General features: G+C 39.7%; 1 protein-coding gene across 1 annotated transcript in view; it reads right to left on the minus strand.

Annotated features, from left to right (window-relative positions):
* The window catches only part of ADGB (androglobin), a 4124629-nt gene that overhangs the window by 1123581 nt on the left and 2988338 nt on the right, over window positions 1-12710 (minus strand). The window lies entirely within an intron of this gene.

Genomic DNA, 12710 nt, shown 5'->3' on the forward strand with positions numbered 1-12710 from the left:
TTTTTACATGATAAGAAAGGCAGGCATTTCTTCATATAAATAACTAAGAACTGTAACCAGCAAATCCATTAACTCCATAATTCAAACAAACTTGAAAAAGTCATTTATACAGCCTGCTTCATTAAGTAAATAAACCTTATGTACTTACCATAACGCTAGAACCTTGTTTCCCTCTTTCTCCATCTGGACACTTGGGTTTTCTGCCTCAAGGTAGAGCCTAGCCAGCAAAAACTTTTTTGTTGTTGTTTTTAAACAAGAAGCATCTTTATCAAGTTATCACGTATGACAAGAGGCAATCATACATTTATATAAATGAAAACAAACCATATGGACATATTTTCAGTTGCATATACAGTCATTGCCAATCAAACATTTCATAGCTCATTCAATTCCTGTCTTCCCTTAAACCTCATTCCTTCTCCAACACATTATTCTGCATGTATTTTTCCCAACAACTCCATTTTTTCTATGCAGTTTGCTCCTACTCTTTTAAAAAGGTCTAATTTCCAGTTCTTTTATGTCTGTTACTATATTCACTACTTCAAGTACAGTTGGTTTAGACTTTGATGTCCATTTTCTAGTAACTGCTTTTTTGGTAGCTACCAGAAGTAAACTCAGTAAAGGCTTTATTATGTCTAGACAATTCCAATTCAGTATCACAGCTCAGAAAAACAGCTCCTTATTTAAATAAATTTGTTCACCCAGTATTTCTGACAGAGTATTCTGCAGTGAATTTTTAAAGTCTGTCAACTCGATATACTTCCAAAACATATGCTCCCAATTTCTTCCTTTTTCCCATCACATCTCCAGCATTTGCAATCTACCGAAGGAAAAATTCGTAGGAGTCTGCTTGAGGTATAAAAATACCTACGCAAACATTTCCAAGCAAAAATTCGAAGTCTTCTAGACTTTGTTCCACATTTGGTAGCCATACATACATATATCCTCCCATTGTTTGTGAATTGCTTATCCAGTCTCTCTTCCCAATACTCTCTAACCTCCTCTGAATGATTCCTGTAGTTATCGTGCACTATTTTATATGCCCCACTAATTATCCTTTTTTTGAACAGCAGCTTCTGTTCTAGATGCTATTAAAAACTCTACACAGGATCTCCCTATATATTTCTTTTGGCCTGTACTCTGATATCAATCCTTGCTAGGAAGGCAATCTCTAGTCTTCAGTCCTGATGTATTCTTGGCCTCTTCCCATTCACTTACCCTTTCCTCTCTAATTATTTACTGCCAACACCTTGGTTCCTTTGTCAGTTTTCTCCAGTAAATTCCAGCCTCCTCTTGCATATTCTGTGTACCCCAATTACAGTTATTCCTATTGGCAGAATCTCCTTTCTCTATTCCCAAGCTAGCATGGTTCTTAGAATACTTTCTGCTACTTTACGAATATAATATTCTGCATGGTTATTGTTACTGTTATTATCCTTAAGGATCAGCATTCAAAATCCCAGTCTCTCCTTATTTCTTTAAGCTTCTCCCCTGTTTTATCATTATCCCCTTCTACTTTGAGTTATAGCTTTCTGCTTGTGGTATGTATAGGATCCTTAAATGTGTAGCTCTGAAATACCCCTTCAAATTAGGTAATCCCAAACTATCGTGTTTTTTAGCAAGGATCAAATTATCCCACTTGACTCTTGCCCCATCCCCTCCCAGATAAAACCAAGCCAGCAAAAAATTTCATAGCTTGTCCAGTGCTCAAGATATCCCATATTGCAATGTGCCAATAGTATTTCTCATATCACGGTTGCCCCTTAAAGTAGATAAGAAGAACTCTGGAAGGGAACAACAAGACAAGGAACAATAGGAGGACAATAGAGAAGTAACAGAAAGGCTTCAGGTAGGGTCCATCATGTTCTCCCAGAAAAGCAAAAGGAATTGTGACAACTTGGATGGGAAAAAAGGAGGATGGGATGTAGAGACAAAAGGAGAAGGACCTCAAGGATATATCATTATGGTAAGTTTATAATTATGTATCCAATGTTGTACCCTCCATCTCTCTCAACAGCTGAGACAGAGACCCTAGCTACCGTGATTCACATGTGGTATCATGGCAGAATATCTTTGAGTATGGCGGAACAAAGGCTGCTATGGATCTAGACATGAGATTCATTTTTTGTAATGCTTGACAAAAGTATGCACTGAAGACCAAGTTGTTGCACATAAATCATCCAAAGATGAATTTTTGGAAAATGCTGTACAAGTTGAAATAGCTCAAGCAGAGTGAGCTCTAGGCTTGGTTGAAAGGGAGATACCTTTGAACTGTAAACAAAGGTAATCTGAAACCCTTCTAGACAACATGACTTTAGATACGTTAGACTCCAATGTTGTTCTAGAAAAAGATATAAATAGCTAGTCATCATTACTTAATTAGGTTGTGTGATGCAAGTAAAATCTCCTGTGACAATGTAAATATAGAGTATGCAAAGTGTATTCACTTCATTAGAAAGATTAGGGAGAAAAGACGGGCAAATGTATAGCTTGATTCAAGTTTGATTCTGCAACTACTTTAGGCACAAAGGTAGAATTAGGTCTCAGTGTCTCTGTTTTTTGAAATAACAAATAAGGAAGCTTACAAGATAAGGCCCATAATTTAAAAGATCATCCAACAGATGTTAACAGCTACCAAAAACAAAGTTTCCAAGGTAATTTCAATTTAGCAGTGGGGTTAGGCTTAAAAAGAGGCTGTGTAAGAGCTTGTAACATCAATGTAATGTCCCAAGGACAAGCTGGATCTCTGGTAAGTGGCCTCAACCAAAAGTGTTCCTAAAGAAGGCTTTAAGGATGCTTTGGGTGAAGCATTTACTCCCAGGTGAAAGTTAGACATAGCTATTAATTGAATCTTAATGCAGAATAACATGCTCAAAAAATGGAAAAGACCAGTGAAAAAATCCAGTACAGATGGCAGAAGGGGTAGAAGAAGGATCACATCCCTTATCCAGTGCCTATAAAGAGAACTCTTCATTTACTCGCTTAGGTTTTTTGAGTGGAAGGTTTCTGTGAAGCTATTTAAATATGAAACAGTCCAGATGATAGTGAAGCATCATTGTCTATCATTGGAATTGGAGAAAACATGCAGTAGTTTTAGGGATTTGATGTTTGGATGACACTTACAGATGAATGACAGAGGAGATCCAAACTGAAATCCAGGACTCATGGTGGTCTCATAAGATGAGGCCGCAGTTTAGAGAACCAAACCTGTTTTGGCCAGAGAGGAGCAATGAGAAGGTACAGTTGTATAAGTAGACTTACCTTAGCAGTAGATGTTTGAATACTTCACTGCTGCAGTAGCCTTAATGGTATAGGTTATATCCTGCTTAGGATATAACAGCTGGTCAGGTTCCAAAGTGTAAGGGCACCTTCCACACAACCAGACCATTGAAAGTTACAGCCAGCTTGGAGAAGCTCAGCTGTCTAGGTGCCAAACCTTTCAGAGCTTTCATGTCAACTGAAAGAGGGAGGCTAGAACCCTAAGAAAGGTCAATGATAAGTAAATAAAAATCAATAGCCTCACCCTAGCAGCAAAGCTCATACAAAATTAAGGGAGATGGAGAGAGGGAGCAGCTACTGCAGGAGTGATCTATTTCAACTTCTACTGTTACAGTAAGTTTACTTACCCAGCTGTACTATATTCATTGTTAAATAACTGCTGCAGTAGCCATAGCTAATAAAGTTTGGAAGGAGGAAGGATGAGGGTCCAGGAATCCTTGGAAAATGATTCTAATAAAATCTGCTCTAGATGTGGAAAAGGAGCCTAGTTTGTAGTATTTTGTAACTGTATGTACAGAGGACCAAGTTGCTACTTATACAATACTTTTAGAGTATACTTCTTTCCAAAAAGCCACAGAAGAAACCAAGGCCCTAGTCGAATGTGCCTTGACCCTGCCTGGAATTGATCTGTTATGGTTGGAGTAACAAAAAAAAATAGCTTGGGGCAACCATTTGGAAATTGCCTGCTTTGACACAAGTTGTCTTTTTTTCTTAGCTTCATTTGAAATAAGTAACTGATCAGAATTTCTGAAGGTTTTAGTTTGGCAAGATAGTATTTGAGTTGTCTGTGGGCATCCAGAGAATGAAGAATCATTTCTCCCTCATTTTTAGGTTCTAGAAAGAAGACAGTGAGATGGGCAGCTTGGCTCAGAACATACTCAGATACCACTTTAGGCAAAAAATAAAGGATTAATTCTCAAAAAAATCATATGCTCATGGAAAATGAGATAAGGTTGACCCACCATAAAAGCTTGCAACTCAGTCACTCTTCTAGCAGAAGTCAGAGCAATCAGCAAACTTGTTTCCTTGTTAAGAATCTCAAATAATCCTGCGGAGCTGGTTCAAATGGAGCAACAGGTAATTTTTTCAAAACCAAATAACTTCCAATGGAGAACCTACCTGCTTTCTATATAGACAAGTAAGTAGAAATTATTTTACAAATAGCTTGAGGTGTGAGTGCATTCAAAGAAGGGGATCAATGGACAGACATGCTGAAATGGCCAACAAATGACCCTTGATAGAGGAACACAAAATGCCAGATAATAACTAATACACATATTGTATAACCAGAGAACTGCTAGCATTGAAAGTGCCTTGGTTCCTAATGTGACACAAACCTAAAAAAAAATGTCCATTTGCTAATATATGATTTCCTAGTAGCAGGTTCCTTTGCCTCTTTTAATACTTGCTACACGTCTTCAGCCAATGCCTAAAATGTATTAAAATGTTATCATTCAGGCCATTAGTGAGGTTTTTTTGTGTTGGGGTGTATCAAACATTCTCTGCCTTGTGTCAGTAGATTCAGTCTGTGAGAGAGTTTGTGCTAATTGCTCTTGGCCATTTCTGAAAGGAGGGGGGACCACAGTTGTCTTGGCCAGGAGGGTGTAACCACAATGATCTCTAGAGAGTTCTTCTGAATCCCCAAAATGAACCCAGATATTACTAGAAAGGGTTTAAGGGCCTACAGGAACATTCTCATACAAGGAAATGAGAATGTATTTGTTTTCCAGGCCTGCTTGCAAGAAGTCCTAGAGCAGAGGTTTGTCAGTTTGTTGTGAACAGAGGTGAACAGATCTGTCTGAGGTGTTCCCCACAGCTGGTTGAAATCCTGGAAGAACACCTGATTCAATTTCCATTTGAGAAGGTATGTCCTAGTCCTGCTCAGCTTGTCAGCAGCGGTGTTTTGCTCTGACAGAATGTAAGACACCTGTAGGGTGAGATTGTACTGAATTGCTATATCCCATAGGATCATAGGAGGTTACTAGGCTAATGACCCCAAGGCCTTTATGAGCCTAGCCAAGTTTTTCCCTCTTTTAATGGTGTTATTAGTAGACCTAACTCAACACCTGCTGCCCATGTCCAGAAGGGATGCAGGTAAAATCCCAGAGGTGAATTTACAATTCCCCTTCCAATTATCCAGATTACGCTTGAAGAGGGTCAGTGAAGGGCTCTGTTTTACTAAAATTAGAAGCTTATTCCAGAGTAGGGGGAGCCTTTATGAGATGAACCTGTCTCTCCATCAGGTTCTGTTAATGTTGCTTCTCATGTTGAGGTTGCTAGAGCAAGTGCAGTGAGTACCATTTGTCTTGCTAATGTGTAGCATTTCCACCACGGCAGGGTCCATGGTTGCATTACAGGCTAGGCAGAGGACATCCATGAGTAGTCTGTAGGACACAGAATATAGCAACAGGAATTTTAGTCTATCGGCATAGAACAGGTGTTGGACACCTTGAATTTTGTTTGTAAGGTACCTCTGAGGTTTCTCCAATTGTTGGAGGTACCTGGTGATGTACATACCAAAGGGCATATTGTATTCTATAATTGGGCTAATAAGGGAGGCGTACAGGGGAGTTATAATCTTTTTTTCTGGAGGCAATGCCCCTATTGATGAGATGGGCAATGTAAAAGGCTTTTCTTACCACTGTGGAAACATAATGGTCGAAGGACAGGTTACTATCAACCGGTGTGCCCAGGTCTCTACCATGGATTGGGCATTTATTTATTTTATTATTTATTTAACATTTGTTTACCAGGATAGCGGAGTCCTGGGGAGAAAAGCTCCATACATTAAGAAACTAGACTAGTTATACATAGTGTTAATAGTAGGTTATAGAGTTACATAGAAGAGACAATTGAGTAACATGCTATAGGATGGGTAATAATTATAAAGGATACAAAGTTGGAGCACAGTATATTAGTGTAAAAGTTTCATGGAAAAGCATAGGTACAATATATGTGCAAGGAATTATCATAGTAGAACATATTTACACTATATACAATTTATACACAAGGCAGCTGTAGGGCAATATATAAGTGCACTACAGAGGCTTAGGGAGGTAGGCTGCTGTGTTGGGTTTGCATTCTGGAGGGTATATTGCAGTTGCATAGAGGCTTGGAAAAGAGGTATGATTTAAGGAGATTTTTGAAAGTAGTGGAACAGGTCTGTAGTCTGAGGTCAGGAGGTAGGATATTTCATGACTTTGCAACTTCATTGGGGAAGAGGAATTACCCATGGCTCTTTTTACATGGGATATTTGCGATCAGAGTTTTGTTACTGGATCGCAATTGCCTATTTGAGTTGTAGAAAGTTAGTAGGCTAGACAAGCAGGGGTTTTCTCAGGATAGTATAGAATCTGGTGAGCTAGGTTACGTTGGTGGTATTGTAATAAATTGGGGAACTCAGGTCAGTGTAAAGTATGTAGGGACAGGCAATGGTGAGACCGGGATTTTGCATTGGTTGCAAATCTGGTGATTTTGTTGTAGCAGGTGGACAGTTGGGGATGCATAGAGTAAAGCAGATAGGAGATGGGTTCTGGCTATGGCAATCCTAGAGTAACCTGTTAGGTACCTTTGGTTGCGATAGACAGCCCCTAGTTTTTTATGCAATTTAGAGATAGTCAGATATATATGTTTGTTAAATTTTAATTGCTGGTAGATAGTAAGGCCTAGTAATTTGGCCTTTGGAACTGGGGAGATGAGGGGGGGGGAGTAGTTTGGTCTGGTGGATGAAGATAAATCCCCTGAAAAGGAAGTAGGGGCTTCCATTGATGTCTGCAACCTGGTGGATCACACTCAGAATATACATGTATCACATTATTTGATGCCAAACAGAAAATGGAGAGCCAGATTTGGGGGAAGATGTAAAGGACGGTCAGGGTGGGAAGGGAAGTTACATTTTGAAGATAGTTATTCAGACTTACAGGATTATCCTTATTTATGGGTGCCCCTCCCCTTCTTTTTGCAGCTGCCCTGCCACTGTTTTTTTAATACCTGCTTCCAGAAGTTTTCTGAGTCTGTTTATTTGGCATTTTATAAAATGATTCTGAGTTAAGAATGAAACCTTTAAAAGGTTGGAGAAGGAAGGCTGAAAAATCTGAGTCACCCATTAAATCAGTTTGCTTCTTTCATTACATTTTTAGGACCTCAGCAGCAGATGACCCAAATGCAACCTCCTTATCTACCAAGAGGAGAATTCAAAATTTCAGCCTTTACATCTTCAGGCAAATTTTGAAAATGCAACCATGCAATCCTTCTTATCACAGACCTAGTAGCAGCTGCTCTGGAAGAGGCAACAGCTGAATCACGAGAACACTTCAAAGAATATGTGATTATTTGAGAAATAGAAGCAGTAAGAGCATTTAGAGATTTGCCCTCATAAGAAAGAAAGTGGCAGCAATGTTCTGTGTATTTTCAAAAGAAACAAGCAAAAAGGTTTATGTAAGCTTGACAATTAAGAATCTTAAAAGTAAGACTGGCTGAGGAATAAACTCTTTTTAGAAATCTATCAAAAGTTTTTCCCTCCTTGGCAGACAGGAATGGATTAGTATTTACCAAAACTTTAGCTGCAGAAGGATACGACAAGGAAATCATTGCAAGGTCAGATCTGGGATTAGAAAATAACTATTTGTAAGACTGAAAAAGCCTATACAATTTATCTGCCTTTTTAGGGACTGCAGGCTGTAATAAAAACATCCTCCAAGTATGGAAGAACAAGAAAAACATCAGTAGGTGGAGGAAATTCCAATGTTAATAAATCATATTTTTTCAAAGAAAAGTACTGTGGTGTAAATAAATGTAACATAACAGTAGATGTTCAAATGATCATTGTTGCAATAGCCTTAGCTATATGGGTTATATCCTTCTACGGATATAACATGTACCTGAACACTGGCGTACAGCAACAGTGGTCCCACTGCACAAGGGAGGCTCCACTACAGACCCTGGGAACTACCGCCCCATAAGCTTGACCAGCCTGGTTTGCAAAGCTATGGAAAGAATTATTATGGAACTCATAAACAATGACATTGGGGACCTACAGACACTTGATCCCACCCAGTTCGGCTTTGTAAAGGGCAGATCCTGCCTTTTGAACCTGGTTGACTTTTTCGAAACAGTCACTAGAGCCATTGATGAGGGCAAGGCAGTCCATACAGCCTACCTGGACTTGGCTAAAGCCTTCGACACAATACCCCACTCGGGGATCATAGATAAGCTAAACAGCTTAAATGTAAATCCATATGTTACAAGATGGGTTGCTAACTGGCTAAAGAACAGAACCCATAAAGTCAAGATTGCGGGAGCCATGTCAGACTCAAAGCCAGTCACAAGTGGTGTCCCACAGGGCTCTGTCCTGGGACCCCTCTTGTTCGGCATTTACTTCTCAGATGTGAAAGCAAACATGGGAGGGTTATGGCTGACAAAGTTCGCAGATGACTGCAAACTAGGCACCATAGTCGATACACCAGCTGACACATACATCCTACAGAAAGGCCTCACCGAAATGGACAACTGGTGCCAGAATCATGGCCTTAAACTGAATGCCAAGAAATGTATAGTCATCCCCTTTGGGAAAAACAAAGTACCCACAAATTATCACATAGACAGTAACCCACTGAGTACCGAAAAAATAATCAGAGACCTGGGGACCCAAGTTGATAGTGACCTCTCATTTGACACCCACATTGCCAAAGTGGTTAGAAAGACTTTCTACCTTGCCCACCTTATCATGAAGGGGTTCACATCCAGATCAAAGGAGGTCATCGTGCCCCTGTACTCCTCCCTTATCAGGCCCATGATTGAGTACAATGCCCCATTTGGTATGTACCTCACCCGGCACTTACAACAGCTGGAGAGACCCCAGAAGTACCTCACCAAGAGGATCAAGGGTCTCCAACATATGTCATATGCTACCAGGCTAAAGAAACTCCAGCTCTATTCAGTAGCATACCGCCTGCTCAGAGGTGATCTGTGCCTGACATACAAGGCCATGTCCAACCAGGAATTGATGGACATGCTCCACCTCAAAAATCCAAATCCATAAGAACCACGAGAGCCAAAGATTTAAACCTCAGTACAAACATGAATAGAACATGCTGGAGGGACAGATTCATAACTCAGAGGCTTCCCATACTCTGGAACAAAATCCCAGTTCATGTTAGGCAGAGCCCCTCACTGACTCTCTTCAAGAGAAATCTTGACGAGTGGATGGGAGATCGTAGGTTTACCCCGGGGGTCACCCCTGTGTCGCTACTTGACAGAGGCACAGTAAACTAATTTTAATAAGTAAGGGAGTCTTCAATGTGTCACTACTAGACAAAGGCACAGTATTCTAAATTTATTATATACACCTTAGTACCACTACATGGGGTGGCGAAAGCCACATCTCTAGGGCTAGGCTTGCAAATGCCCCAGGGCAGATAGCCTAGTACTAAACTATGAAACTATGAAACTATCAATCTTCCAAAACTTCAAGGGAACTTGTTAAGTTTCTATCATCTAGGCAGGTAGTTGCAGTTTTTTGGGGTCAAGATGTATCAAACAGCCCTTGTCCTGTATGAGTAGGTCCAGTCTGTGAGGATGCTTGTGGTAGCTGCCCTTAGATATTTCCAGTGGAAGAAAAGAGAACCACTGTTGCCTGGGCCTGAAGGGAGTCACAATAATGATCTTCGGAGGGTCCTTCCAAATGACCCTGGATATTATTGGAAAGGATAGAAAAGCATACAGTGACATTCATATCTAAGGAATAGAAAAGGCATCTGTTATTCAGGCCTTCTTGAACGGAGTCTTGGAACAAAATTTTGTCAACTGTTTGTTGTGGTTCCAGGCAGAAAGATCTATTTGGAGGTGTTCCCCACAGCTGGATCAATTCCTGGAAGACTCCTCCCTGATTCAATTTCCATTTATGATGGTCTTTTTTGGTTCTGCTCAGCTTGTTTGTTAATATGTAAGATGTCTGTAGAGTGAGATTGTGCTGAAAAGTTATAGTGTAGCGTACCATGGCTAGACTGAGCAGACAGTAGGATATCTTTCTCTTCAGTTTATGTACCACATCACTGTAAAGTCCTCTGTAAACACTTGTAAAGGTCCTGGGGACATAGCATTCATAAATACTCTCAATCATCTAATATCTTATTTATGTTTATGAGTTTTGGTCTCTTTTTTGTTCCAAAGACCTGGCACTTTTACCCTCATAGACACTGCTCCCCAAGCAAATTCAGTTGTGCTGGAGCTGGAAGGGAAAATAGGAGACCTGGAATATGATAAAACTGGTCTCTGCAGCAAAGAATATCTCTTTGTTCCACAAAACTGGGATTTGAAATGTCAGGAGATGCTGATGTTCAGACTAAACAGATTTTTAGGTAACACTGAATTCCTCTCATGTGGAGTCTTACCATGAAACCCAGAATCCTAAGAAATGCCAGGCTGAGACTGAAGTGTGAGAGAAAAAAAAAAACTCAGGAATAGATCTAGATACAGATATACTTTTTCCTGTGGAAGAAAATCTCTTTGAACTGAGGTATCTAGGAGACACCAGAGGAAACCAATACCATGAGAAGAAGTTAAGCAAGACTTTTTCTTGGTCTCCTGGAACCCCAATCTTTGTAGGAGATCTCTCATCCAAGTGACACAGTTGTGACACTTTGAAAAAGACTCTGCAAAGATAAATAAGTCATCGAAATAAAAAAAAAACTAAATACCTTGCGTCTGCAGTAGGCTATCACTGGTGCTTGCCACTTCTCAAATACCCTTGTAGCAGCAGATAGACCAAAGGGTAATGCAGAGAACTGATAGTGTGATCCAGACACAGAAAATATTAAGAAACATCTGATGTGTATCTATATGAATATGATGATAAGCATCTTTTAAATCTAAAGTCACCAAAAAACTCAACTGGGGAATGAGAGGTTAACATGTTGTGAAGGGATAACATTTTGAACAGGGGCATTATCACAAACTGGTTTAGGAAGGAAAGATCTGTATTGGTCTCCATGAATCTTCTACCTTTGACACCAGAGACATTCCTGAATATAACTCTTGTCCTGGCTGAGGCAGAATGATTGCTTCTGTCACCCCTGAGTTAGCTGGTGCTGAATGACAGGAGGGAAAAGAGGAATTTAGTCTTATGGATGAAAGATAATCCATTGAAAAGGAGGGATAGATTCCCACTGCCATCTGTAATCTTGATAAATTACTTTCAGAACCCATGTGTCTTAACCACTCTTGTGGCCACAGAGAAAAATGGAGGTTCAGACTTTCTGGAAGGATTACAGATATGCTAGGGTGGGAAGGGGTGGGGAGTCCTGTACATAGTCATTCAGACTTATTAGACAGTACTTTGTCCTCCAAGGTTATTCCTTTCTTTTTAGAACCTCCCTGCCATTGATTTTTGTATGCTGGTATATCAACACTTCTTCTGATTGCTTATTTTCCTTTATGAAAAAAGAATGTACAGATAGCATCCTTGATAACCACTGAGAAGGAAGGCAGAAAAATCTGAGAATTTCCATTAATCAGCTTTACTCTCTCATCACACTTTTAAGGATCACTGTAGCAGATGATCCAAAAATTAACTTCCTTTCTAAAGGAGAATTCAAAATTTCAGTTTTAACATCTTCAAGTAGGTTTTGAGAACACAACCAAGCAAACCCCCTCATAACGGTTGCAGTGGCAGCAGCTCTGGAAATGGCATCAACAGAACCATAAGCACTTTTCAAACAGTGGGCAGCCACTTGAAAAACAGAAGCAATCAGGTTAAACAAAGATGTTTTATCGTAAGAAGATGAAACAGATGCTATAATATTCCTCATGTTCTAAAAAGAGGCTAGCATAAACTTTAAGATAATGTGCTTGACAGTTAAGAACTCTAAAAATAAGTGTTGCAGAAGAATACACTCCCTCCCCAATCTATCAAAAGCTTTCTCCTCCTTGTTAGAAGAATCGGGATAGATATTTACCAGATGCTTGTTAAAAAGTGGGTTTACCAGAGGAATAACTGTTGGGATTAGTATATAAAAGCTTACAAGACTGAGGAACTTTGTAAAATCTATCTGCTTTCTTGGGGACAACAGACTGGCTGACAGGCAGGTTACAGGCTGTAACAAATGCATCCTCCAATACTGAAAAAAAAAAAAACAGAAGGAAATGGTGTAGGTTCAGGAAAATCCACTTGCAATAAATCATAATACTTCTCCATAGACAATGGGCTGTTTTTGTTCCTACTGAAGCAACTGATTCATTCTGGAAACAGTTTTAGAAAATGAGAATCACTTGAAGGTATAGGCAGAAGCCACACTTTCCTCAAAATCTAAATTAGAATCCCAAGGAGAAAAAACAATTTGCCCTTCAGAATTATTCTGTGGTTTAAAATCCTGAACTTCCTCAGAAAACTAAGAATCCTTTTTTCTCTCTCTTGCTAGAAACAGCGCAACAGT

The sequence above is a fragment of the Protopterus annectens genome, chromosome 1.part0, assembly GCF_019279795.1.
Source record: "Protopterus annectens isolate FY-2018-M chromosome 1.part0, PAN1.0, whole genome shotgun sequence".
Lineage (NCBI taxonomy): Eukaryota > Metazoa > Chordata > Ceratodontiformes > Protopteridae > Protopterus > Protopterus annectens.